This window comes from Vanessa cardui, chromosome 14 (assembly GCF_905220365.1).
Source record: "Vanessa cardui chromosome 14, ilVanCard2.1, whole genome shotgun sequence".
Taxonomy (NCBI): Eukaryota; Metazoa; Arthropoda; class Insecta; order Lepidoptera; family Nymphalidae; genus Vanessa; species Vanessa cardui.
The window spans coordinates 3,334,988-3,362,862 of NC_061136.1; the positions used below are offsets into that span (position 1 = coordinate 3,334,988).

At 32.9% G+C, this 27,875-nt stretch overlaps 1 protein-coding gene across 4 annotated transcripts in view; it reads right to left on the minus strand.

Annotated features, from left to right (window-relative positions):
* Positions 1-27,875, minus strand: part of LOC124535132 (CCR4-NOT transcription complex subunit 6) — a 212,597-nt gene that overhangs the window by 105,216 nt on the left and 79,506 nt on the right. The window contains exon 1 of one of the 4 annotated variants that reach the window (XM_047111213.1): positions 21,080-21,111. The exons of the other annotated variants lie outside the window; for them this stretch is intronic. The gene's annotated coding sequence lies outside the window, so the exon portion shown is untranslated. Of the gene's footprint in view, positions 1-21,079; positions 21,112-27,875 lie in introns of those variants that run through there. 4 annotated transcript variants of the gene reach the window in all.

Consider the following 27,875-nt stretch of genomic DNA (forward strand, 5'->3'; position numbering starts at 1 on the left):
TCAACCTACCTGAAATAAACTCTAACCAATCTACAAACGCTATTATAGTTATAAGTGCATAACAGTGCGAAGGTTCCAAAATAATATTTCGTCCGTTGTAAAACAGATTACTATGACCTCATCAATTAAGACTAAAAAAACAGGAGTTTACCAATGAGTTTTAAATATATTTATTTTGTATTTATAATATGTATATACTTACTATATTTATTGCATTCGAACTCAAACTATAAAAATCTCAATAATATACATTACAAAAGGAACGTTTTATTGCATTTAATTCCTATAATAAAATAAATTGTTTTATGATATGGTAATTCTATTCAAAAAGTGCATACAGGAATGTTTGTGCGTTGTTTGGAAGCTAGCCAAAGCGATACGAGATTAAAAATTAAATAAAGCGCTTTTATTGTCCGGTCTCCTTCATATTCAGCGAAGATATAATGAAATATTATTAATTGTAAAGTTTAAAATAAATTATGTTAAACTAGCTGTGCGTTTGTTTTCATGTGCGTTTAAATTTATAACAAAAAAAAATGTTGTTTTAGCCTAAGTTACTCCTTACTACATCGATTTTCTGTAAAGGAAATTTTCGTCAAAATCGGTCCAGTCTTTCCAGATATTAGTCGAAACAAATAGACGGACAAAAATTGTAAAAATATTATTTTGGTATGTGTTCCATTCATATGCATTTAGGAAAAGGCGGTTAATTTAATATAACAAGCAACACTCTAGTTTTATTATATGCATAGATTGATATACGTTTGATAAGCAAGTATTTTCTTATAAATAAATTTCGGGTAAGACAAATTTTAAAACCGATTTTCAAAAGTGCACTTGCGATAAGCCTACACGACCAGGCAGAAATTAGATAAGAATTCACGGCTTCACGTCTTTACGGTATAATAAAAAAATACAATATAAAAAATCTATAACTTTGCAGTTTCGACGAGGTAGAAAAGACCTCCTTTAACCCGTGGGTATCATAAAAGACGTCTAAGGAAAATTATTAAGGTCATCAATCGAGAACATAAGCGCTTCAATCCGTATTGTGGTGGGAAGCAGCCTAGCAAACATCCCCAAAGAGGGCGAGCTTAAGGCGGCCTATGTTTACTCACAGACCCTTAATAAATAACCTTATTACATTGTTCCAATTCTTGAGCACATATTGCGACATCTATATAAATTCAAATAATGGTACTCAGTATTGTTGTGTGTTCGGTTTGAAGGGTGAGTGAGCCAGTGTAACTTACAGGCATATGGGACATGGCATCTTAATTCCCCAGGTGGCGCATTGACGATGTAAGGAGTTAATATTTCTTACAGCGTTATTGTCTATGGGTGATGGTGACCACTTACCTTCAGGTGGCCCATATGCGCGTCCGCCAAACTATTCAATAAAAAATATCTCAACATATATGTAATAATTAAATAATCAATCATAGCATTAATCAATATGTGCATATTTCTTATTCAAATAACAAAAAAAAGGTAAACACACAAAGGGAAACTTATCTTGAATGAGCAATTAGATAATGAGCGGAAACTACTTTGCCTTATAACGTATTCCTGATAGCTCTATTACATAGTCATAAAGTTAAATAGAACTGGTAACATTATCGCATAACACGCGCTACATGTGATAAATATACGAGTTAGATATATTACAATATGAAAGTGACTTAACGTCTGATTGAGTCTATTCTAAGTGTCATTTGGAACAATAATGCAAGAATAAACACAAAAATCAAAGTCGGTTTTTTTTTGTATGGTATAGGTAGGGGGAAGGACTAAAGGGCCACATGATGGTAAGTGATTACCGCCGCCTATAGATATTAGCGCTGTGAGAAATATTAACCATTCCGTATGAACCAATGGACTATCGACTTTGGTAGCTGAGATATGTTTTTTGGCCTGTAGGTAGTTACACTGGCTCATCCTTCAAACCAGACCACAACATTAGTAAGTATTGATTGGAGGTAGACTAGAAGACGTTATAATAAAAAGTACACGATACGAGAAGGACTTACAGTATTCATACTATTTAATGAAGTCTCTCGAAGCAATGTATCATCGTAAATCGATTTCAATATTTACGATTCGAGTTGTTAAGAAAAAGTATGTAGGTAGGTAGGTATTCATATAATATTAATAGCGTATGCCGATTTTTGTCCAGCGATTATGGGATAATAGCTGCACACAAAAATCGGTTATATAAAGTCGAGTTTCAGTATTTCACAATGTAGATTACAGTAGATGACTAGAGTTTTTAAAGAACACAGCTGACCGAAATTTGAATCTGATATTCATATCAAAACGACTGCGTAGTATTCGTATGGAATATTCCTAGATATATTCAAATTATTATGTTTATTAAGTATCATTACACAAACGGCATTAAAAAGAAATCGTAGAGTATTATTATTTATAGCCGACCGCAGACAAATAATAAAAATTGACGTCAGGACGTTTTTAAAATTACATCTAAGATCTATTTAAAAAAAATGCATTTGTATACCTACATATCGTGCGTGCATCTCATTGTTTTTACTACAAAATTTTTTTTATTTTTTTTTTATGTTATAGGTTGGCAGACGAGCATATGGGCCACCTGATAGTAAGCGGTCACCATCACCCATAGACAGAGACGCTAAAATAAATATTAACTATTCCTTACATCGTCAATGTGCCACCAACCTTGGGAACTAAGATGTTATGTCCCTTGTGCCTGTAGTTACACTGGCTCACTCACCCCTCAAACCGAACACACAACAATACTGAATACTGTTATTTGGCGGTAGAATAACTGGTGAGTGGTTGGTACCTACCCAGACGGGCTTGCACAAAGCCCTACCACCAAGAAATTTATAATTTTGTTTTCATCGAAAAATTTAAAAACCTTTTTTTATGAACTTAGTATTACTTATAATTTAACGAAAACAAATATCCCTCTCATAATAAAATTATATTGTTGTTTTTTTTTTCTTGATACAACGAATTGCGGTGACTCCGTAATTACATTTAGTAATATTCAATGCGTGAACAAACAACTGAATTATAGTATTAATGAGGCTAAATTTAAAGTAACAAATATTATCAATTCATAAAATAAATAAAGATTTGATAAGTAATTCAGAAAAGGATACATATAAACTATAATCTCATTATGTATTTACAGTGTGTTTAGTAAACAATTGGTTCCAACGTTATTGCTGTTCTGTCGACGCAGATAAAATGACAAATACGCTCATTATGGAAGGTTAGTTGATCATCAAAATGATGTAAATAATTGTGTGTATTTTTTTGTATATAAATTGCAAATTTTGCAATTCGCTTTCATGGCGAATAAAACAATGTTGCAACTTTAGCACAAATAATCAGCCGTATGTAACGATATGTTAATATTAAGAATGTTGCAAGTTTTTCCTTATTTAAATTTTCCGTAAATATTTTGTATGCGATTCTAAACTTTTAAAATACGCTTAAAAACGAATGTCAAATATATATCAATCAATAAAATCGATTTAGTATCAAAATTAGCCATTACTTTGTGTGTCATTTTGAACATAAAAAATCATTTTCCTTTTAAATAGCAAGCTAGAATAGAAATACTGTTTTATATCTGTTAATGTGTGTGTAGTAGACAGTTTTGTTGATTTTGTGTAATGTCCGATGCAAAGAGATCAGCTCAAACCGAGTGCTAGCCAGTTACGCACGAGTTAAGCACTATAGTCATTGAGTGCATTTAGACACAGGTGAACGCTCTATTCCCTCGCACTCCTAATCCGATTGGACGATGCACCGAGGCGACCAGAGTGAGACCAACAGCTTCAGTGCTATACGGGGCATAGGAGAATAGACTATTGCAAATTGCCAGATGGAAAAATCTAATATTTTTTTTTACAGCCAGACTCGAAATTTAAACCTATGACATCAGGTTCGGCAGCCTAACAAACAAACACATCTCACATAAATATAATTGAACAGAAAACCAGTTCTAATTTCGAATATAATCATGGCAATAAATTGAATGTATTTTAATTATGCTCAAATACTATAAAATTTATATCGAAACAGTCACAGTCGACACATTTTATTTCCGCCTTCGTTGCATCTAAATGAGCCAAAGAAAATCGGTAAACTCGTTATGCTCGTTCGGAAATCGGATTACAAAAATAAAAACCGGAATGAAGTCTCGACTAATTCGGACGGGTAACGGAGTCGAGAACGAGTATCGAAAGAATCTAAACATCAATGTTAATTGCGGTATTTGGATTGTGCAACACATTAATTAAAAATTTCCGAACGCAATTAGGCGATGGGACTCCCTTTTCACTAGGCTGAAGTCATTGAGTAACAAAGGTCTTGTTGTTTTACTTTCATACAGAATAATTACTTGGTGGTAGGGCTTCGTGTAATCCCGTCTGATTAGGTACCAGATATTCTACCGCCAAACAACAGTACTTAGTATTGTTGTGTTCCGGTTTAAAGTGTTAGAAAGCCAGAGTAATTACAGGCACATGGGGTATACTATGTCCCAAGGTTGGTAGCGCAATGATGACATAAGGAATGGTTAAAATTTTTTAATAGTGTCAATGTTTATGAGCGGTGGTGACCACTTCGGATCAGGTGGCCCATAGCATATGGGCCCGTCCGAAAATCTATAGTAAAAAAAAAGAAGAAAATATAGTCCTCGTAGGCGTCTATGGATCAGAAGCATGCGAAAATCATCGATATAAAAGATCGATAATATAAGGTAAATCTTTGGAAACAGTTACGTTTAAACAGAAAAAAAAAATTAAAACATGAATTAGACAGTAAGACTATCAACATGCAAGTTATTTAAATATAGCGCTAGTATAGTATTCACTTGGGCTTTTGTGCAATTCGTTATTTACCATCAAATAATATTTTACACGCAAACAACAACCTAGTATTTTTGTTTTCAGGGTGGGTAAACCACAGTGAGAATTGAATATGTATTAGTGATTTAACATTTGTTTAATATTTCTTATATACTTATGTCGATGGGCGTTGGAGACCACTTACTATGTGGCCTATTTATCCGCCCGCCCACGTGTACTAAAAAAATAGAAAATCTATAGTAACCGGGTTTTAGTTGACTCGTGTGAAATTTTCGTGGCTGTAAAATATTCCTAAAGATTACAAAGATCTGTTAAGATGCCAGGCTACTTTTACAGCCCTAGGGAGGGTTTTATTCTAAGTATCTATCTTTTATATCTAAACGTCAGAATCAATCAACGTCAACTAAAGGTTCAGAAAGAAATCCACAACTGAAGATAGTCGAAAAAATATTATGAACAAAGAAAATTATTAATAAAAATTACAATTTAGAATGTAATTATTTTATATTAACTGATTTCTATTATTAATGTGTTTTAACAGTATTAATTATGCGAAAATATCTCTCTCTGTTACCCGCTCACAGCCAGACCAACGTAACAAATTAAAAAATCGTCAATATATAAATTAAATTCGGTATAAAGCAAGTTTTAACTCTAAGGAAGGGCATATCCTATTCTTTTATACGTAGCAACTGAAGAACAAGCCATAATTTCAAGCATAGCCGCAGGCGACAGCTAGCCTTTAATTAAATTGTTACTTATATAATTAAGCAATGATTCCTACATGTCAAATCATAATTTTACTATCGACGTAAAAGAATAAACTAAATTATTCCACGTCCAAGATGACTCAGTGAAAAGTTTTAGAAATGATTGATAATTTATTTGACATTGATATATGTTAATGATAATTATGATTGATCGATATTTAATATAATTATATATTTTCAATGTTAATATGATAATGATATGATGTCCTTCGAGCCGATTTCGGTCACGGCGACCTTTCTCAATAGAGAATAGTAAATTGCGTCGGATATAATACTGTTCATGTGTGTGTATAGACACATAGGTACCCGATGTAATACATGAAATTAAGCGAATACTCTTTTTGGTGGAGTGGCAATCCGATACAATTACAAAGAGGATAAACACAGATAGATTTTTTTAACTTCATGTTGCTATTAAGAAATTTGTAAAGTTTTTTTTTTATTCGACAGGATTTTGTGACCATGACCTGTATTAAATATTAATCAATTTAAACTAAACTTAACTTGAAAATTAATATAATATTTTAACAAGAGCCTAGTTGAATAAATTTTATTTTGATTTAATTCGATTCGAAAGATCATAAAATACTGAATATCGAAAAAAAGACAAATTTCGAATACAGGCGACAATAATACGTCGACGGGCTATTTGTTTAACGTACAATTAAAAAAAAACTCAAACAAAATTTCTTTAATGATAAACAGAACAAGGTACGATTATAAACAACATTAATCAAAGTATTTGTATGTATTTATCGATACATTAGAATGCTATACGTTTCCGCATTCTAGGAGTCTAGTAACTAAACAATACTGGCGTTATAACAGACGAAACGATTTGATTTCTCGGAATAGTCGAGGCCATGATACGTTGAATATATATATATTCCGAGCTAGGTGATATGTTAAAAAGATCCGTGTGTCTGCTTGACGTAAGTTATTAAGGAACTGAAACGGATTCCGATGGGGTATGTACTATTAGCCGTTTTATATGTATTCTCTCGTCCCTTATGCATAACATGCCCCCTACGTGTTGTACGTGACGTGATCGTAATAAGCGTATTATTGTATTTGTTGCGTTTACAACTTATTAACTACAGCAGGAAAGCATACTCCTTGTTATGTATGATCGTAGCACAGGCGATCCCGTGTCCGGTTTATTGCATGCATGCATACCATATGCAAAAAAGATTAATGAACAATATGAAACTTAGAGACAGGTTTTTAAATTTATTTTGATACATAAATGGGTCAGGGATCTTGGATATACCTACGCTAAAATATGATATAGTAGAGCTGCAGACATGAGAAAAGCTAATATGTGATCTGTTCCAAACCTGGACAAGTTGTATTGAGTTTTATATGATTAATTTTAGTTTATTTATAATTCATCTCATGTTCGGCTTTGCAGGATACAATTGTGTGGCAATTTTTATGAGATACTGCGAATCGTATACGCTGCCCGGCATTAATGCAGCTGACCAGCAGCGGTCTAAGTTCCAAATCTTGTCCAAAAAAGAGTACACCTTTGCCACTATTTAGTTAAAGAAATAGAAGGATCAAATCTTCTCTCGTTGGACAATCTACTTTCCAAAACTATATTAACATTACGGACAATTTAATCCTGTGAGGTTATGTTTTAAATATACATCTAAAAACCATTTAAAATTAAAAAAAAAAAGATTTTGTTCGATGGAAAAAGAAACTAGAAGAGAACAAGATTCAACAAAAAGAAACATACCTCACTGTTTATTCAGAATCAGAAAGAGAACAGAAAATAAAGACAACCATTTTCCTTAAATTTAAACAAATACGCTTGTTCTTCTGAACTGAATAATGCAAGGTTATAATACTATGGTCTTTTTATCTTTTCCTGTCTGGCTAGGTCGATGTCCGGGGCAAAGCGTTTTAAATTTTAATAGTTGCATGGAAGGATTGTACGGGGCGAAGGTAAGTACATTTATTTGAAGTGTTTGCTCGCCTCGAACTGGTGCCTGGGGATTAGCTGCGGGGTTGATGAAGCCTTGATACTATGTGTATTTCTTTTTAAAGCTATGAGTATTTAACGTGGTATCTTAGGAATGACGTATACCATTTTATACAGACATATTTGAATGTTTAAGTCGAAATAAGTCAACAGTTCAAAATTATATTCGGCTCGTATTCTGCAGAAATAGTCCAATTCACAACACAAATAAATTAATAATGAATATTTGTTATATTAATTATTTTCAAAAGGAGAAGGTTTGCAAAATATCTTCATATAACGCAAACGGTTCAATTATATTAGTCGTTACTTGTGGCTTCTTTCGATTTAAATTAATCTTTTTTATTATTTTATGTGCCTTTGATTACTATCTGTGATAAAGGTCAAGATCTACTCAAATTAAATATATAATATTAGTCCGATCGATTTAAAGCACCGAAATGATCGATCAAATTATTAACACAAGAAGCTGACCCAGAGGATGTGATGATGAGGTTGTAATATTACATTTTTTATATTGAATAATTAAATCAATTAATTTTATTAAATGGCGCTGACTTTTTGCTCAATTTTATGAGGATTTTAGTTTATAGACACGACCTAATATAAAACTAGTTTTCAAGCTATATCTTAAATTATAATCCAATTATTATTATTGGCTACAGATGCAGTAATATATTTAAATTTCAGATATGCACGAGCCAATATAAATATAAGACCACCTGACAGTAAGTAGTCTACTATTGGAAGAGTCAATATCCTCACCATAGAAGACCATAGAAGACACACTAATTGCAAAAAAAATTAAATCATTCATTATATCACCAATGCGCCATCTACCTTAGTTAGTATGATGCTATGTCCTTTGTTGCTGTAGTTACACAAACTAACTCACCCGTCAAGCATAAACACAACAGTACTAAGTATTGTTGTTTGATGGTCGAATGTAACATATGCGTGGTACCTGCTCAAAAGGGTGTGTCAGACCCTACTACATATTGAAATAAAACCACAGTTTACCAGTCTACCCGTGACCACGAATACTGTAAAGTGCTCGAAACGTCGGGATGTTAAAAATAATTAGTATACGCGATTCAAATCCGTTATAACTATTTTTATTTCAATGTGTAATAATCGCGAAAATTTAAGACAACATTATGTAAACCACAGTTTATATATATGTAGTATATTACATATTTTCCTTCACCGCTAAGCACTACGACGAATGCACAAATCATTAACAAGAAAGACCTTGAAAATTGAGTGGTTCTTGTCCAGATTTGAACTCACAACCTTCGGTTGAGATCTTCGTGTTCTGGGTCATAGCAATCTGTTTTAACGACATTAACCGATACAACTATTATCGCGTGATGTCCCAACACAATCTATTTGATGGACCGAATACATCATAATTATGTATTAAAACAACCTTATCAAAACTATTAATATGAGGTGCTTTTGATATATAGCTCATCCAGAACTACATCGTCACAATTGCAAAAATCTCTAAAATTTCTTTTTGTTATATAGATGTCAATCAAACTATTGAAAACTATTGAAATAATAATTCTGACAATATTACACTAGAAAGTATGTAAGTACGAAATGAGATCGTTTGGAATGAAAAAGTCATTTTAGAGATTTATGCAATTGTGACGATGTCGTTCTGGATGAGCGATATATGTATGTACGTTTTGCTTGTTAGCGCATCAATAAGAAACAAATGACGGACGCATATTTTTCTCGTTTGACCCAATAACCGTAACCTCGATAAAACAGCGCGTATAGAATTTAAGACTTTACGACTCATCGGCAATTTATCATATACAAGTGATTCTTGAATTATTTATAATAATAACGAGAGACTTGAAAGATTTTATCTCGAAAGACTTCGTACCGCTGAAAGGGATTTAGGAAAATTTCAATATTAAGGAGAGAGAGGAAATCTCTCAATATTCAAATTCGCATAATTATAATATTCTTCGAAATGTCTCCTTGTTAGGCATACCAAGGCATACGATCTGACAACATCCTAATTTATTTATATTAATGTCAAAAGTCGGATTACACTAGTATTTAAATTAACTTTATACTATAATCTTTAATAAAAGAAATTTAATGCACTGAATTTAAATTAAAACTCAAGTAAATTTCAATCACTTTGATTTAGATCTTAATACTAAAAGTAAAGTAACAGCCTGCACATTTCCCACTTCTGAGATAAGGCCGCCTCCTCTATTACAGAGAGGGTTTGAAACATATTCCACCACGCTGTTCCAATGCGGGTTGGTGGAATAGAATTTGATGAATTTAGACACATGCAGGTTTCCTCACGACGTTTTCCTTTACCGCCGAGCACGAGATGAATTATAAACACAAATTAAGCTCATATACATAGTGGTGCTTGCCTGGGTTTGAACCCGAAATCATCGGTTAAGATGCTGGCGTTCTAACCACTGGGCCATCTCAGCTCTTATTAAACTAAAAGGACCATATTTAGATAAATGAAAGATAAACATCACGAAGCGAAGTAATCGAAGTCGGTAACTACATACTGCGGGAGTCGATGAGGCGTTTTTTCTGACGCTGTTCCTTGAACTAAAACCAATGACATACGAGTCTGATGAGGTTGGATAGCGGTTATCATATATAGTCGCTTCATTATCTTCAGTAGTTTAAGATCAATGGCCCCGTTCGGTATAAAAGGGCATCGAATACCTCTGCAAATTACAATTAATAATTAATTTGAATTTAAGAGGCTAGACTCGGGTATGGATTTATTTAGAGGTTATATTTAATACGAGATGAAACAATTGTTTTCGTTGATTGGTTTCTAATTTATTTGACTAATCATATTGCGATGGTATTATTAAATAAACTAGCGGTCCATTTCTGCTTCGCTCGGGTGGGCATCAGTTTTTTTTATATTTTTACCTTTTCTTTATATTTTTTGTTGCTTTTTTCCGACATGATATTATGATTATCATGAGATATTAATTGCCATTCTATTTCAACTTATTTACCTAGAAAAATATATACCTAAACCTTATGAATCCCACTGTCTATTAGTGAAAACCGCATGAAAATCCGTTCAGTAGTTTTGGAGTTTAACGCGAACATACGGACAGTCAGACGCAGCCGAGGGACTTTTGTTTTATTATATGTAGTGTTTATTATATGTAGTGATAGGGACTCATTGAATAAATACTTTATGGTCCTCTATCTCTACACCTGTAATGTGAATTTATCTGTTTTTCATATATTTAAAACTAACCTAGTAGAGACGAGAATATATATATCATCGACGATAATTAACCGTGGCTAACAGTAAACGTCATTAATATTTTTATTTAAATAAATTATTAACTAAAACGCTAGGCTAACTGAAGACCCGTATACAGTTAATATAGATGCGAATAAGAAACGCAATGTAAACCAACTTAACGCCTTACCAGAACGTTTTATCGTTCGCTGTAATTACTTTTACTCAAACTCAACAAAATGCTTTGTTCTACGGTCAATTAAGATACTGTTATTGGTGTGACTAACTATATTGTAAAAAATATGTATATACCGATTATGTTTAGAGGTTAAACGTTTTCACCTTTCGGTATTCTTACATTTTAATTGACGTTACTAGAACTATAAAGACGCAAGATCAATATCGCGCAGATTCCTCTTACGCACTTGTGTATTAGTTTAATACCGATTGAAATATTCATCATTTATTTTATCATATACAATGCATCATATTAACATATATAAACGAAACATATACATAACACGAAACATATAACAATTAAATATTTGAACAAATAGAAATCCATATTGACTAAACTTTTTTTTAAGCAATAACCATGATATACTGTGAAACAAACAAACTTATTCAATACTATTTTTCGGCTGCGACTTCGCTTGCGTTTAAGATATTCGGATCAGCGCTTGCGTTGTAAAAGAGCAATATATAGATAATTACTTTCGTATTTATGATATAAGTATTAATTTTATTTTAAGTATCGTTAACTTACAACCAATATTCCACAAACTTTTTTCATTTGTCAAAGGATATACGATGTCTAGCAAGTCTAGTTTACTTGGTGGTAGAGCTTTGTGCAAGCCCGTCTGGGTAGGCACCAACCACTTGACTTTGACTTTGTTGTGTTCCGGTTTGAAGGGTGAGTGAGCCAGTGTAACTACATGCACAAGGGACATAACATCTTTGTTCCCAAGGTTGGTGGCACATTGACGATGTAAGGAATAGTTAATATTTCTTACAGCTTCATTGTCTTTGGGTGATGGTAATCATTTACCGACCTTTAGCATAAAAAAAATTTATAAATAGCCAATGTTGCCCTACATAGCAACTATTCCTCACTGACAGCGTGATCATATGGTACGGGCTTGCTAATGTTATGAATCTTATTCAAGTTAAGCTCTGAAAATTCAGCGAGCGAGTTCTAAATCAACAATGTGTCAGAGACATGGAAAGTACTCCAAATCTCTATTACGTCATATAAATATTACACAAGGAAAAAAATCTCTTTTGATCGGAAAAGTCCTAAGAGCGACATCAAAACAATTTCTGCCTTCTTATTTATGTAACACTGACTTGTAAAAAGGTAAAGGACATCCTAAAGTAAAAATTATACGATTATGCTTCATATTACGTTTTGTATATTTCAAATAAGTCTGAATGAAAAAAAGAATAAGTTTCTTGGCGATTTTTCTCGGTAGAATCTACATTTCGAACCAAGGATAGCTTTACTTAATATAATCCTTACTAATAAACGTGAAAGTAACTCTGTCTGTCTGTCGTTCTTCTAATACCAAACGTCCGAACCGAATTTGATGAAATTAGGTATGAAGCAAATTTCAACTCCAAGGAAGGCTAACTCCAACGAAGGCTACATTTATTGCCTAACATATGACAACCAAACTCTTAAAACGCGAACAATGCCGCGGGCGACAACAAGTTTGTAATATGATAACTCAAATACTTGATTTTGAAAACATTATTTTTGTAAACACCAAGCTGGGAAGACAGACGCATCGTTAAGAAGCAATCCAGTAACATACAATTATAATCGCCCTGCCTACGTTTAACGATTGTTATCAGGTTCCAGTGATAATAATCTTGGACGTCCTGTGTTTTCGAGATAAGAGAAACACCCACAAGAATTTAGACTAAAAGGCTTGTGCGGATATATTCTATAATAGGGCAGATAATCAAAGAATGTTTTCAGGGATAAAGGACAGATAAAGCAGACCATTATCGTACACTGTGTACAATGAAATAGTATCATCTATCAATATCAAATCAAATTTGATAATTATGAATAGTAAAATAAGAACTGGTCATAGGAATAGCTTTTGTTCTTGGATTATTTATAAGCCTAGATAGAAAACTTCCCCCCTAAGTACACTTTAGCAGTATGTCATGTGGGGAGTGCAAGCCTAGCTGTCACGCAAACCAACACAATAAAGTTGGTCCCTTTGTTTTAGTAATTTTAACGTGAAGACACTCTATATGAATATAATATAAATAATAATTTATAAAACTTTTATGAAATTCATCCAAACCTTATCCTCAAAGGGAGAAGAGTCCTTTGCCTAGTAGTAATAATTATGTTTTATGTACACATGATAACATCATTATGTATAAGCTATAAAACAAAACACATTTGCATTGATAATTTGCTCATATAAAAAATATACGAGAGTAGTCCAGTAGCTGACAGCGTTGTGTTCCCGTTCTTCGGAAAACACGTAAAGCGGTCAATATTGCATCTGATCTCACAATGTACGTGTCGTAGTATCGTACCATCGCACCGTGAAAATGGAAGAGGTAGTAAACTTACGTTTACACAAAACTTGTCTGCTAGTTTTGGTTGAGAACGGACTCTGTGGCTAAATTCAGTCAAGAGGACTTCAACTACCCTACAATAAGTGAAAACCTACAAGACCCGAATTTAAAAATATTTATAAAAGTAAACTGCATCTTCATACCTCTATACGCAAGAAAGTTTCAATATCTGAAAGGATATATGTGCATGTAAAAGCCTCTGGATAAGACCCTTCACTTTTTTAGCCAAAACAGAAACATTCGAAAGAAAATAACGCTTAGCACTTTAATGATGGACAGTAGTAGTCAATTTAAAACAACATCAAATCTAGAAGTTTTATAGTAAAACTAATTTATACAATAGCAATAAAACGCTTTAAAATTCCACGACATCATAAAATTCATATCCAATATAATAATTAATTCATTGACAATGTATTTAAATGATTTAAAAACGCGTTCACACATAAAAAGTTATAATTTTATTTATACGGTGTGACATTTTAATAATACCGGCGGACAAGCCCGTTTCACTTAAAACTCCATTAATAATTATTGAAATGAATACCAGAAGTAATTAAAAGTTAATAATCTTGCGGTGAAGTGGCAGCTTTAAAATTTATTATGCTCACGAGGTAGTAGATCGAGTCAGCCGATCAAATAAATAAGCGAAGCGAATATTGAATCGATAAATATATAACTGTACATAAATTCTTACACATCTATGTTTATTGTACAAATATTAAAATATATCCATTAAAATTCATTTTTATTTTTTCATTTTACTAATATTATAAGCTAGCTGTGCTCGTGCTCGTTTGAATTTAGCAAAAAAAAATATTGTACATACGATAAGCTCAACATTTTCGAAATTATCTTTAAACAGAACGCCACACCTACACATGTGAAGTAGCAACAATAAAGATATCAAAATAAAATTCGGATTGTGCCGTTTTAATATATAAGTCAGATACTGATAAATTATTTTAAAGTTAAAGTACTTAAGATAACTTTTATATTATTGTTCTCTATTTAGGTCACACCAAAAAAAAAAGAAAAAAAAAAATACTTTTTTAAATTAAGAAATGATAGATGGAAGTAAGCTAGACCACTCATTATAAAGCACGGCTGACAATTTAATTTACTAGACAACAGGCAAACATACACGGCAGGAGAGAGACCAGGTACAAGACCAAAAACTTCAGGGGGAAGGGGTATAACACTATGACATGCTATCACATCAAATCAAATGCATTCATTAAATATAGAAGCATTACACGCACCTATTGATTGTCAAATTAAACATTAACACCGTACCGAGAGCCTAAACTGAGAACAACCGGCGAAAGAAACTCAGCGTTTTATTTACATACATTTAATAAAGTAAAAAAAGTAAAATCCCACTGCTGGGATAAGGCCTCCACTTCCATTAAGGAGAGGGTTTGGAACATATTCCACCACGCTGTTCCAATGCGGGTTGTTGGAATGCAAATGTGGCAGAATTTCGATGAAATTAGACACATGCAGGTTTCCTCACGATGTTTTCTTTCACCACCGAGCATGAGATGAATTATAAACACAAATTAAGCACATACAGTGGTGCTTACCTGGGTTTGAACCCGCAATCATCGATTAAGATGCACGCGTTCTAACCACTGGGCCATCTCAGCTCACATACATTTAATATTATAAAGTAATATCCAGGATCGTATGAATTTATATACGAAAGAACACGCATTGTGAACTATGATTATAGTATGATTGCCCTAAAATCAACACCCCAATTTTCCTTTTTAGCACGACACAGTTAAATGCACTTGTAGTACTACCTTAACAAGTACATAACATAGATGTAATTTATAGCCTTGTATTTAATTACCTTGAGAGTATAAATAACATTTTCCAACACTACGTAAACATTACATAATATGTTACTTCACAATAAGTGCTAATATTCTCTCAACGATTTGATACATCGATAAATGTCTTTCACGTTTATTTTATATTATTAAAATTAATTTATAAACAGCGCAAAATTATATAAAAAGGTGACAAATAAATATAAATTAGGAGTGTTACCTACACAAGGTATCAAGGTTTAAGTTTAATTTTAAGAACAGTCCATCTAACTGGAAAAAGCACCTTCAACGCAGCTGGACTTTGCTGTCTCTGTCTGTATCTCAATTCTAAAACACGACTGCTTAAGAAGTTTATTACCACTTAAATCTACTAATTTTACAATCTAATTTATGGTTTCATTCTTGAAAGATATTCCTACCATGGTTCACCAGAGTCATAATGTATTTGAAATAAGGTTCATTTATGACCAAGTATGTAATATCACTCACTTTATTAATAAACAATTAATCTTAGCAGCCAACGACCAAAATATATGTACATTCATAACTGAAAAGCCATAAACGTGTTAATTTTTATGTGGACATACAAAACAATATATCTAAAACGTACTTATAAACAATGTAAAGAAAGATAAAAATTTGATTACCCTGAAACCAGAAATAATGAAAATGAATAAGGTAACATCAAATATATACATTGGGTGTTTCGAATTATTTCTTAAGTATTTATACCGAAGATAACAGCTGTCGCTATCCAAATGTTTCTGAAGATAATAAAGAACTGCTTTAAAAGACGAGAGATCGTAAAATATTCTGTTTAAAAATTACAAATGATATAAAAAAACATTTCTCGTATCGGACCTATCACAGAAGTCATTTTTCTTACGCTTTATATTTACTAAAATAAACAATACAAGTAACAATTTAAAATATATACATATATTATGATGGAAGTGATCTGTAATAGCGCTAGCGATGGCAAGGGCATCGCGTGTCAGCGAGACATTAGCGAAGTATGCAATCTTGATCGCGCTACGTAATTATAAACTTTCATGCGACACGATTACCGCCGTCATGCTATTTAATATCAATAAAATATACACATGTTCTCTGCCCCGACATACATTACTATTGTATTTATATACTTACATATCCTTGCTTTATGTTTAGATGGAACAAACAAAGAGGGAACGATTAAGTATTTTATTATATCACTAATAACATCAAAACATCGTAATTATACATATATATTTCGATATATTTATTTATATATATTTTCGTCACAAAAACAGCCTTTAAATTTCCCACTGCTGGGCTAAGACCTCCTCTCCCTTTGAGAAGGTTCGGAACATATTCCGGACGGAACATACATGTGGCACAATTTCTATGAAATTAGACACATGCAGGTTTCCTCACGATGTTTTCCTGCACCGCCAAGAACGAGATGAATTATAAATACAAATAAAGCACCTGAGCAATCAGTGGTGCTTGTCTTGGTTTGAACCCGCAATCATAGGTTAAGATGCACGCGTTCTAACCACTGGGACATCTCAGCTCGATGGTCACATGTCATACAATTTATAAGTTATTCATCACATCTAACATCAGTCGCTTCAGTCAATGGCCGTGTTTACACTCCTGCTTTGAAGAGCACTTAAAGCCGTTGGTCTGGCGCCTGAACTTTTACCAGTCGTGTTGGATTTTACGCCCCATCGAATTATGACAGCGAGTGAATAGAAAGTGGCCATTTCTAACATTAACGAACAAAAATTTTATGTCCACATGTGAACTTGATTTATTGAATAACTCTGAAATTTAATATTCTCTCTAGGTCTCTTTTTGTAATTAAAAACAAATCTTTATATATGATAGCTCTACAGTACCTACTGCTAATAAGACTGCTTTCGATGTTTGTTATGGATCTATGTTTGGTTTAAATTGGATGTATGTGGAGTTATAGGATTTTTTGAAATTTTGAGTTTAGTTCATATAAGATATAAGTATTTAATGTAGCGATTAATGTAAATTAAAAATTAAAATTTATATCAATCTTTTACACACACATAAAATATTTATATAAATCGTTGTATGTATATGTAAGTATATTCTCTCTAGATCTCATTTTGTATTTTTTTTTTTGTAATTAAACACAAATTTGTAAAATAAATCTTCTTACTCTTCCTACACGGTTGGACTGCCTTCGTTGTTTTTTGTGCATGTATTTGAGCGGGTTTCTGATTGGTTTATATTAGGCCCACAGTGTGGCGCTAAAATCAAGTTTTGGAATTTTTAGGAAGGGTACCGTTTTATCCACACACACCCACACACACACATACACAGACACACAGACACAAAGAGAAGATTTATATAAAACTTTATCGAACGTATATAATATTTAACGTGCATATGTTAACGAACCAATTTATTAATGGCCACTCAAAACTAAACTATAAAATTTGTATCGAAACTATAAACCGATTGAATTATTGCTAACTATGAAAATGCACTTTACCGATCTGTAAAGCTTATTGCAAAAAACCAACGACTCTCTAATGCACGTACCGATCGTAAAATGTTGAAAACCGACGACGCGGACGGTACCTTATTTTGATGCTGATACACACATATAGACATATTGGTAATTATATATATTTATTCTTAAAATATTAAAATTAATTGTTAAAAATCTATACACACATATAAGCGCTACCCTCGAATTACCGTACAATAACATGCAAATTAAATTAGTATCAGTGTGCATCTGTATGACATAGGAACGCTTGTGTGCTTAAAATATGTCCTAGTGTGCGTGAGCCGAATTAAGAGTAATGACAGCAACAAAATTTACAATTTAATACATTTCTCAAGTTTATTAAATTAGTTTATTTAAAACTAATTGATAAAAGGTAGGAATTGCTTTAATTGCTGAATAAGATCTACTCGTGTATATGCTATGTTACATAATATCCTTTTAAATTTTGCCATTGACTCATTCTTAACATTTCCAGATTTCCTTATAGATTATATCCACTGATTCCTAAAAATTCTAAGAGCATATTATCTGTTATAATGGGGTACTTTTATATTCATTTAAATAAAACCTTAATCCAAAAGTAACAGCTTGTTAACGTCATATAGTTGGGAAAAGGAGTCCTTTCCCTTTTCAGTAAAAGGTTTATATTTATACACGTGGCGGATTCTTATCCAACACGTGCAGGTTTCCTCACGTTCCCTTCACCACTGACTACGTCATAAATTATATAAATAAGTAGGTTTAATGTATTAAATGATTTTAAATTTATATAAACAATATAAAAATACAGATTAAGCACATGAATTCAGTGGCGCTAGATCCGGGTTTGAACTCAGAATCAAGTCTTGTAACCAATGGAAATGTAACAAACATTACAGCACAGGCTGTACACCCTACGGAAATTAAAATTTAGTCAAGAACCTACACACATATCATTGTCATCTTGTAGCATTCAATCCATTTCAACTGACTGAATATTACAACAAATTTGTACCGATAAACGTAAATCATTGTATGGAAATTTATCAGCTGTTATTTGGAAATGTTGAAACTTTTAGATGGAAAGAATTTAATACGTTATGTTGTCTTAAATTTTCGCGATTACACATTGAAATAAAACTAGCTATAACAGATTTGAATCGCGTATATTAATTATCTATAACATCCCGACGTTTCGTTCGAGCACTTTACAGCGTTCGTGGTCACGGGTAGACGTATACGTTATATAAGACGAACAATATGTATAATGATAAATATGAAAGAAAATATATAGAAAAAATAATCCATTCCTAATTTCGCATGGTTATGCAAAACGAATTACCGTAGCTAGTGAAACAGCGCGAAGTAGATAGTTCATATCATAAATTTGCCGACTAATTAAATATATTTTATTCAATAATGTCATAAAGCCATAAGTCTGTTTTCAATAACTATTTTTTTGCTTTATATAGTTTGTTTATTGAAGAACGTTAGATGCATAAGTATCAATAAAAGGAGCGAGGCAAGAAGCGTTGCAGTAACCATAAACGTCAGACAATATGGTAACTTGTGTAAAACAGGCCCGTACATTACATAATCAAAATTTAACGTGGGTGAAACTACGAGGTACCGTTAGTGTAATATAATACAATTTAAGGGGCGACTTAAAATAAACGCAAAATCTAAATATCTGTTACATAATTGAAAAATAAAATATCAACGAATTATTACAAACGATATTTTATGTTCGATTTAAGTAACCTGACGATAAATTTCATGAGTCTAAAGCTTTTTACGACACTCGGGTCCGGGTTAGGCAACGCACGAGAGAGCGTAAGTACACGATATTAACCAATGACTGAGGTTATGTTTACGACATAGGATCATCGTTGACTTTAATCTTCTGAAAACACTATAATATTGCGCTACGAGTATACTACATTGCCCGCTCGTAGTTCTTTTTTTAAGTTTCAGGTAGGCATATGACTCTACCCCACCTGATGGTAAGTGTAAGTGGAGTCCAAGCGCGATGACTACCAGTATATTCAGTAAGAATTTACTGCACCAGTTGCCCGTAAGATGTCTCTTCACGCCTCGTTTGAAGACACCCAGGTTATAGGAGTGGAACACGTGTTCAGGTACAGAGTTTCATTTTGTGGTTAGATACAAGCCTTGGAGTTGCCAGTCTATTATCAATATTGAACTTTTGAACGTCAAAATATCTCATTGGTTACATCCCTGTGCCTTGGAAATCTCTTCAAACCGTGGATCCTGGGTCGCATTATTAGAGGAATGGATAAAGTTCGCGCGTTAAACACACACGCTTGTTCTCCATATTTCCCGCGCAGTTTGCTAGTTTAAAAATGCTCAAGAGCAACCAATCAAATGTGTCACCGTAGCTAAATCATTGAGGAGTTATCATTATAATATCCGAAAACCTGCGATTACTTTCATTGCACATTTGTTATGAATACAATTCTTCGACAGAAATAAAGATTTCATATCATTTTAAGTGGGAACGAAATTATTATCCCTGTATGATATTGGTCGATAGACACATAACACATGACAATGAATTCGGTTGGTATTCTGTAATAATGTTCAAATGTACAATAACATTTCATTTATGTAATATCTGTTTTATTACACGTGTAGAAGAATCGAAGCCGATCAAACGCCCACATCGTGCGTTTATTTTATTGATGCGTATAAACACACCTCGGGGTGTAACTAAAGAGAAAATCGGGTCAAAACCAACCTAAAGATTAGCCCAAATATACAACCAGACCGCTTCAGGCAATTTGCTGTAAACCGCCTGAATAAAATTGTATATCTGAACAACTTGATATATTTGTTGTTGAGGGTATAACATAATTTATCGAGTAATATATTTAGATGGTTTAAATATGTATCTTGTTACATATTTTTCTCAACTTAAAATTAATTAATTGTGTGATATACTAAACTAATAAATAAGTCGTAGTACGTCAGTTAAGAATACCTTAAAATAACAAACCATAAATGTTCCAAGAGTTGACAAAACCATCTCCTTTTAAGGAAAAGTTTTGTAGCTTATTCCATTGCGCTACTCCAAAGCGGGTTTACGAATACAAATTTCCTCGGGGTGTTTTCCTTTACCACGAGCACGCGCTCTCCAAACGCATTATGAGTGCTAACAATTTGGACTATACAGGAACAAATTGATGCAGAAAACGATGTAAAATTTATATTTTTATTAACTTACGTATCTATTCATCAGCCATTTATTAAATTTACCTGAAAACAAAAATAAATAACACATTAGTAACTTGAACATATGAATCTTATAACGTTATTTAAAATAATAGTCTAAATTCTTGTTTGTCGAAAATAATTGGTTTACAGTAGAATGATGTCACGGTGCCTTCGTTTGCGGAGGTCGACGAGTCATTTATTCGCCGTAGAAAGTTGATGCGGGGTGACGTATAGGGGACGAAGATATCTCTTTATAAAGTTATGATTAATTATGAAAAAAAAAAAAACAAAACAAAACTACAGATATCTCATTAAAAAGTTTTCATATTATTATTTTTGTTTCATCGGCTTTTACGATTAGTCACCACAAAAGCACAATTAAAAACACTTGTATTATTACATGCGTTAATGAAGTTTCATAGTTCCTATATCAACCTTGAGTTCTTAATAAAAATTGTAACAATGTTGTGTAATTGTTGGTGACCTTCTTGAAGAATCGAAAACAGTTGCAAAATAAGAATATTACCAAACAGATCAACGGAAACATCTTTTGTAAATATTCTACAATTAAAAACGCACTTTTAGTAAAGAGGTTTGCTCACAATAATTAACCTTCTTTATCGTTCCACAAATGTAAGAAATCTGAAACATATTCAATGCAACGTGGGATTCTTTGTTGCACGAATAGACACATTGCTTTATTTGTACGATTCTTTGTGGTCAACTTACGTCTTATTTTAACAGACCACAACTGGCATGCGAGGTTTGGGATTAAGCAATAACACAGTGATGGCAAATTATATTATATATTGCGAAATGACAATAATGATCGTATGGTTGCGACGGAATCGAAGCGTTCGTGAGAGGTTTTATTGAACATTGAAGGAGGAGTGCAACTCGGCGAATTCAATTATCTCTAAACGCCGGGAGATGACAAAATCTTGGTGTCGATGCCGACTCATGTTTATCGATATCGATCACGATATTCACAAATTGTCAGGTAAATATCAAGAAGATATAGTTTCAGTTTGATGAATTATATGAAGTGATTTGTATATGTGAAATAAACAGTTTGTTCTTGCACCTATTAAAAATTATATCTTCAGTTAACTTACTATACTGTTTATTTATTTATCAAAATATCATCTCTCTTCAAAATATTTATCATTCAGTGATGATTTAAATAATATAGTTTATAGTATAATCAACAACAATTAATAAAGGAATGTTCAATTAAATTTAAATATGTGAGAGTAATTAAATTTCAGTATATTGCGGATACTCGATACAGAGAGGCTTGCAATTCTTTGACCTTATAGACTAACAGAACTGACACGGACTTGTTTCGACATAAATGAAGTGGTGCTTTCACGTTAATCCAAACGAGTTTATAGGTAAAAAGACGCACAGAAATCGACAGGTGTGCCGGGACGTCACTACCGGTCGCCGGCTGATAAGCGAATGTATGCCGGCCGTTCACCTGCGCCCACTGACACAGTCTCCGTCCCTCTCCCGCCCGTTAGCTCGGCGATACGTCGAAACGGGATGAGCGCTGTCGAGCACGGACAAAAGCGAGTGCACGCAACAATTCCAACCGACAATACGTTATGCGACATTTCAATTTATGCAGAAAATATCTACTCTGCAGTAATTACAGTTATCCCACGGCGTTACAATGGAATCATTCGCATAGAAACATGTGGACGAAATATGTCGACACATTCGATGTTGCGTTACAAGCAATCTCGGTAACGTATTCGAGCGAATTTTAAACCGCTTTAGGTATAGCATTAGCGACCGAACTAAATTATATTCTTACTTAATTATAGTAGAGCTACATTAGATGGCTTTGTTATTTTTTCATTGAGTATTGATTAGCATAAAATATTAAATTACAGTTCACAACGCTATTGTTTGAATATCAATGATCACGACTGCGACTAACTGGTTACACACATATTATAATTCATGTGAGAACTAGATCCTCGTACTATATCACGTATTATTATAAGATCTGCAATAAGACGCCCACTTGTTGAAATATGTCCGTAATCAAGATAATATCTCTATAAAATATATTTTATGTGAACTTCTTGAATTGAATATTACGAAATCCTAACCAGTTGCTGTGGTGTCTGACGAGGAAATTGTTAATATGCGTTATGTAATGTAAAAAAAACTAACTTAATATAAAAAGTCATTATTTTCAACATCCGTTCGTAAGTTACTATAGTGGGTCTTTTACCTCAAAATGTTATTAAAAAATAGAACTCGTTATGTTGGAACACATATCCTTAGAGTTCAATTTCGTGTTTCTAGAAAGATATTTATATTTGTTTGTATCTTTATGTTTCTTTTTTCCATATCGTAAATAGATGATAGTGTTTACTTTAACCTTTTGTATGCGATGCGAAATTACATACTGAACAACTGTCATGGATAGCAACAAAAGGCTGCATTTTATATTTGATTGTTGAGCATTGTGCTTATTTTGGCTTTCTGGTTGGCCGAAAATATTATAATTATTTTATAGAAAACATTATGTTATGTCACTGGAGCACACGAACTATTTTAAAATAGTAAAACGCTAACTTAACATTATACGGATTATGTTGTATAGAGGTAGTAACTCAATACGCTATTATTTAAAGGCCATACGAAGCTAGATCGCTAAACGCTTTAAAATAGGACATTTCGTTGGCGGATTTTACTTTCACAATGGCGTGAAAGAGCCAAATTGTCCACAATCTGTGTACAGTGGAAAGCATTCACGGAGGCAAGAGCTGTAGTTCGGCACCTATTTATGCAAACAATGGACGAGTGAACAGCGGTAGCATTTACCAAGTGAGATTGTATTGTTTGCATATTTTTCTTTTGTTACCGAAAATGTCGAGAGTTGGTCAATTTATGTTTTTAATGGTACAACTTTATTTATATCGTTATTCACTATGCAGAGTAAATAAACGACATTATGTCATTCGTCTAATGTAAATATAATCGCTTTTTAAATTAACTTCAACCACAACTCCGTATTGATAATTAAACTCTGTTCCAATAATTCGATTCCACGATAGAAATATATTTGAAATGCGGAGTTATTCGTTTTGCTGGAAACTACAGATCGAACCATGCTCATTAACAACGGCGGCAACTGGGTTTTGTAACAACAGGCGCAAAGCCACCGCCGCTTGCACAACCGGGGCTCACGGCGATTCCCACGCGGATTTCGTACACAGGTGCTATTGAATGCAATATGCAATCGTTGCACGACGCTAGCAAAACATACGAGCTGCATCACTCAATTAAGATATATTTATATCTGTCAGTCACTAAAATCACACGGCGAGAACATTTTACTGCAAAAAATAAATATCATCGTGAAATATAAAATGTTGCAGTTAATCACGTTCTTTTGTGCGTACGATTTATCGAGTCACGGCTTATACCGAGCATTTGAGCCGAGATGCAATAGATCGAGATGCAATAAATATGTAATTCATGAACAAAACACCTAAGAGGTCGCCCGCTGCGCCTACTGATTTACATTTACGAGTTGGAACACGTTGTACCACGCCTTTGCCCTTTGAATTTATGTTGCCTACATCTAAATAACATCGTGAGGGTCGCGATTTCAAGGCTAACAAAGCTTTAACCGGAGATGCCGCTCAAGCGAATCGAACACTTGTTTTATTTAATTGCGTACAACAACTCACTGATCGAATGGTATTAAACTTAAACAAAATTAAACTGTCGAGAAAAAAGCCGTATACTATTTTCAATGGTTTAAATTGTACTGAAAAGGTAAGCGTTAATTGAGGCGCAATTCTTTAACTAAAGCGATTTAAGTTCAGAGCGAGCGATGAACATTCCGACTTCGATCTAATTACGTCTTATAAGCGATAGTTAAGGGCGGGAATGCGGTGACAGTTCGGTTTTAATAGCACGTCTCAAAGGCAGCGCTTAGGTGTGTCCATCGACAACCATTCTCTATGATTATAGGTCTTTAAATATTCACACCAAGAAAAAATAGTTTAAGATTCACAACTTGGTACAAGTTTTATTAATCGTTAGGTTAGTTTATAATCTGTCGTATTATAATTTAAACAATGGTATTACAATTATATATGTTTTTTTTTTTCATATGTATCAATTTAACCAAATAAATTTTAGACACATTCAGTATCAGTTAGTATCATATACTCTCGTTTCTTTGATTAAACTGTTAATTTCTTTGCAAAAAAAATATTAACTCATCAAATCATGGACCGTTTGATGATACAGTTCAAGACAGTTCCGTTATAAAATATGAAATTAATTTCCGTGTAAGTGTAAGGCACTTGTTAAATAATAATTACACAGCATTGACAAAAATTCTATCAAATAAATAGGTAGTGACGAAAGTAGGTTTTATATTTTTAACACTAACAAAAAAATAAAAAGTAAGAATAATATAAGATTATATTAAAGATGTAAGATTATATAAAAGAGTGTATTTTTTATTTCTTTGCAAAATACTTCAAATCTTATTTGTACATTAATGACATATTATGTAATTAAAGTGGATGAAAAGAGTGTCTTGCCGGTTCTTCTCGGTAGAATCTACATTCTGAACCGGTATTAGCTTTACATTCAATTGAACATTGTAACATGACGATTCAATAGTGCTCTTATGAGCCTAATTGAATAACGAACATTCGTATTTTCATTGGAGCCTATAATAATAAAAGTATATAAACATATGCATCTTTACAAACATTTGAAATGGAAATGAAACTTTGGCCGCGAAAAGAAAGTACGACGGAAAGTTCCGTTGCAAAGTACACGATAAAATAATAATGTTTTCTCAACTATTCCTACTTACGACTAGAATAAATTGATATGTATATTGTTCAGAGATTGGATAATGAAATTTTATATTCATCGCCTATAAATATTTACGTATCGTAAAACGAATAGCGCATAAACGATTTCTCGATACATGACGGCGGTTTCCTCGGCTTAAATATCTTTTAAAACATGAAAATTGCCAGTCGAGGATTTACGATCAAACGGAACAAATTCCAAAATCAACAACCGAAGCAATCTTCGCCGGCGATTATTTTAGAAGTGTTGAGTGAAATCGTAAACTTAATAACCTCGATGAAGGCTCGAGGTAGAGCTTATGACGTTAGCGACGAAGGAAATATAACGGAAAAACGCAAAATTTCACGTTACGTATCGTAATGCCTCGTTCGTTTGAAGTTATACTTTAAGTAGAAGTGTCATCGAACGCGTGCGTTCAAAATAAAGCGTTGTCGTTTGAGATAATGGGAACAGGAGGACCTTGGTCGAAACACCCACGACAGTCGCACGTCAATCATACTCTATTAGTTCAAAGTCACATCTATAAAGTTCATTACCTCAATCGAATGAGTTATTGACGTTATGTAAGTATACATACAGATGGCAAACGGCTGTACTGAAAAAAAAAAAAAAAACATTCATTTATCGTCTATAAAATATATAGGTGATTACTATTTCAAATTGAATAACTCGTATTTTATAACCGTTTTCCTGTTCACGTGATTGAGCAATTGATTATTTTTTTTATTTCCAATCATTCTTTACAAAAATTATTTGAATCAATTTATTACCTATTCTCGACATTATCTTAATGTGCGATCGATTTGAAATATTGATCTTCTTCAATTAACTATAAAGTCATCCATAGTAATATTGTAAATGCGAAATAGTCAGTCTATCCTTCTTTCGCGCAGAGCCATCCCCGTATTATTTGCACAGAGATAGTTAATACATAGTAAATACTATTTGGAGTGAAAACTTTAGAATGTTTTGTCTGAAAAGTTAATACTGTTTATGGTCGCACGAGATATATGTTGTTACTCGAGTCAAATAAGAGCTTAATCAGCGTGGAGTAAATTACTTCATATCACATTTACCAAACCGTGGCGATAGTAATGTTCTGAAATACAAACGTCTAAAAACACCCGCTAGTTTAATATAGGATATTTAATTTCCAAACTGAATTGAAAACACGGCGTGACGAAAAACTTGATTATTTTGTTGAGCAACAAAAAATAACTGAAAATTATTAATTTACAAAGTAATAGAAAAATTAGTATTCGAAAGGCTTCATTTTCTCGACTCGACTAAGCCATACAAATTCAAATTTTACTTAAAATTATTAGAGTTAAGGTGAATCAATTAAAACAGTTCTCACCTTTAGAAACTTACACAATATCTTTATGAAGTTTAAAGGAATTCATCTCATAAAATAAAAAAAATATTCTGAGAGCGTCAAAGCGACACATAAATTAAGAAAAAGGAGAATACTTATTATTTTGGTCATAAATTAAAACACTATTTTGATTTTATAATTAGATAATGTATACTAATATTATAAATTTGAAAGTAGCTTTGTCTGCCTGTCTGTGGCTCTTTGAATACAAAACCATGAACCAAATTTGACGAAATTTCTTATGGACCAGGCTTTAACTCCCAAAAAGGACACAGGCTTTTTCCTAACACGTGACAACCAGCCCCTTAAAACTCGAGCGAAGCCGCGAGCGACAGCTAGATATCTAATAAGTTGTACAGCAGAAGTATATGTTCGTTTGAGTTAAAACTCTTCATAAAATAATAATAATAATATATCGAAAGACGTCCCCTTCTCGTCTCACTACAAAATTACATTTCCCGTGACGTTTACAGTATAGTAAAAGATTTTAATTTTTTTTTTGTTGAAGTACTTGTTATTTGCAATTTATTTACCAACTAAAAGTTCTCTGTGAATACAAAATAAGGGA